The sequence below is a fragment of the Lepisosteus oculatus genome, chromosome 14 (assembly GCF_040954835.1).
Source record: "Lepisosteus oculatus isolate fLepOcu1 chromosome 14, fLepOcu1.hap2, whole genome shotgun sequence".
NCBI lineage: Eukaryota > Metazoa > Chordata > Actinopteri > Semionotiformes > Lepisosteidae > Lepisosteus > Lepisosteus oculatus.
In genome coordinates this window covers 28,397,090-28,399,589 of record NC_090709.1, presented here as the reverse complement: position 1 = coordinate 28,399,589, position 2,500 = coordinate 28,397,090, and the positions used below count along the sequence as shown (strand labels likewise).

Genomic DNA, 2,500 nt, shown 5'->3' with positions numbered 1-2,500 from the left:
ACTCTTGCTTCCTTCCAATGAGGACGGAGCTGCGGGAGAAAGGGTGCTATAGAGGATCGCTGTGGAGAGCTGCTGCTGTGCTTTGACATCTGAGCTCTGTGGAAAACGATCTCAATACAATTCTGAAAAACGCGACTCTCCGAACGCCAGCCGAACAAGTCTCCACAGCCGAAGCGCTGTGTCTCTTTTCAGCTGGCGATAAACCTTTCCTCGATCCTTTGCGGACTTGTAAAACTGTTCATGATCAGAATAAAAAACGCTCACGCTAATACACAAGCACCCGTGTCTCGCCAAAGCTGACAAATAAACAGACGGACAAGCCGCACTGCACGTGTGAACAGGGGAATGAGCGAGCGAGCGGGGATAGGGCGTCTCCTGCGCTTAAAAGCTTACAGCACCTGGTATTCCCAGGCGGTCTTCCATCCAAGTACTAACCAGGCCCATCCCTGTTTAGCTTCCGAGATTAGACGAGATCAGGTGTGCTCAAGGGGGTGTGGCCGTAAGCGAGAGCAAGGCTCGCTGGCACCCTTCTTATTGAGAGGACAGCTCCGTCACCTCTTTTACGACGCTGCTTTTTTTCCCTTGCGTTTTTCTCTTCTTCCCACGTTCTCTCTCTTCACTGCCTTCGTCCCCGCTCTATTTCACTTCAGCCTTTCACTCTTGCTTCCTTCCAATGAGGACGGAGCTGCGGGAGAAAGGGCGCTATAGAGGATCGCTGTGGAGAGCTGCTGCTGTGCTTTGACATCTGAGCTCTGTGGAAAACGATCTCAATACAATTCTGAAAAACGCGACTCTCCGAACGCCAGCCGAACAAGTCTCCACAGCCGAAGCGCTGTGTCTCTATTCAGCTGGCGATAAACCTTCCCTCGATTCTTTGCGGACTTGTTAAACTGTTCCTGATCAGAATAAAAAACGCTCACGCTAAAACACAAGCACCCGTGTCTCGCCAAAGCTGACAAATAAACAGACGGACAAGCCGCACTGCACGTGTGAACAGGGGAATGAGCGAGCGAGCGGGGATAGGGCGCCTCCTGCGCTTAAAAGATTACAGCACCTGGTATTCCCAGGCGGTCTCCCATCCAAGTACTAACCAGGCCCATCCCTGTTTAGCTTCCGAGATCATACGAGATCAGGCGTGCTCAAGGGGGTGTGGCCGTAAGCGAGAGCAAGGCTCGCTGGCACCCTTCTTATTGAGAGGACAGCTCCGTCACCTCTTTTACGACGCTGCTTTTTTTCCCTTGCGTTTTTCTCTTCTTCCCACGTTCTCTCTCTTCACTGCCTTCGTCCCCGCTCTATTTCACTTCAGCCTTTCACTCTTGCTCCCTTCCAATGAGGACGGAGCTGCGGGAGAAAGGGCGCTATAGAGGATCGCTGTGGAGAGCTGCTGCTGTGCTTTGACATCTGAGCTCTGTGGAAAACGATCTCAATACAATTCTGAAAAACGCGACTCTCCGAACGCCAGCCGAACAAGTCTCCACAGCCGAAGCGCTGTGTCTCTATTCAGCTGGCGATAAACCTTCCCTCGATTCTTTGCGGACTTGTTAAACTGTTCCTGATCAGAATAAAAAACGCTCACGCTAATACACAAGCACCCGTGTCTCGCCAAAGCTGACAAATAAACAGACGGACAAGCCGCACTGCACGTGTGAACAGGGGAATGAGCGAGCGAGCGGGGATAGGGCGCCTCCTGCGCTTAAAAGCTTACAGCACCTGGTATTCCCAGGCGGTCTCCCATCCAAGTACTAACCAGGCCCATCCCTGTTTAGCTTCCGAGATCAGACGAGATCAGGCGTGCTCAAGGGGGTGTGGCCGTAAGCGAGAGCAAGGCTCGCTGGCACCCTTCTTATTGAGAGGACAGCTCCGTCACCTCTTTTACGACGCTGCTTTTTTTCCCTTGCGTTTTTCTCTTCTTCCCACGTTCTCTCTCTTCACTGCCTTCGTCCCCGCTCTATTTCACTTCAGCCTTTCACTCTTGCTTCCTTCCAATGAGGACGGAGCTGCGGGAGAAAGGGCGCTATAGAGGATCGCTGTGGAGAGCTGCTGCTGTGCTTTGACATCTGAGCTCTGTGGAAAACGATCTCAATACAATTCTGAAAAACGCGACTCTCCGAACGCCAGCCGAACAAGTCTCCACAGCCGAAGCGCTGTGTCTCTTTTCAGCTGGCGATAAACCTTCCCTCGATTCTTTGCGGACTTGTTAAACTGTTCCTGATCAGAATAAAAAACGCTCACGCTAATACACAAGCACCCGTGTCTCGCCAAAGCTGACAAATAAACAGACGGACAAGCCGCACTGCACGTGTGAACAGGGGAATGAGCGAGCGAGCGGGGATAGGGCGCCTCCTGCGCTTAAAAGCTTACAGCACCTGGTATTCCCAGGCGGTCTCCCATCCAAGTACTAACCAGGCCCATCCCTGTTTAGCTTCCGAGATCAGACAAGATCAGGCGTGCTCAAGGGGGTGTGGCCGTAAGCGAGAGCAAGGCTCGCTGGCACCCTTCT

General features: G+C 52.6%; 1 protein-coding gene and 4 non-coding genes across 5 annotated transcripts in view; all 5 read right to left on the bottom strand.

Moving 5' to 3' along the window:
* The window catches only part of LOC107076200 (antigen WC1.1-like), a 455,354-nt gene that overhangs the window by 217,531 nt on the left and 235,323 nt on the right, over window positions 1–2,500 (bottom strand). The gene's annotated exons all lie outside the window — the stretch shown is intronic.
* LOC138217686 (5S ribosomal RNA) lies at window positions 387–505 on the bottom strand. Its single transcript, XR_011181398.1, has one exon. It is a non-coding gene; the product is annotated as a 5S ribosomal RNA (ribosomal RNA).
* Window positions 1,043–1,161, bottom strand: LOC138217001 (5S ribosomal RNA). Its single transcript, XR_011180714.1, has one exon. It is a non-coding gene; the product is annotated as a 5S ribosomal RNA (ribosomal RNA).
* On the bottom strand, window positions 1,699–1,817 carry LOC138244355 (5S ribosomal RNA). The gene has a single exon (XR_011192968.1). It is a non-coding gene; the product is annotated as a 5S ribosomal RNA (ribosomal RNA).
* LOC138216873 (5S ribosomal RNA) lies at window positions 2,355–2,473 on the bottom strand. The gene has a single exon (XR_011180586.1). It is a non-coding gene; the product is annotated as a 5S ribosomal RNA (ribosomal RNA).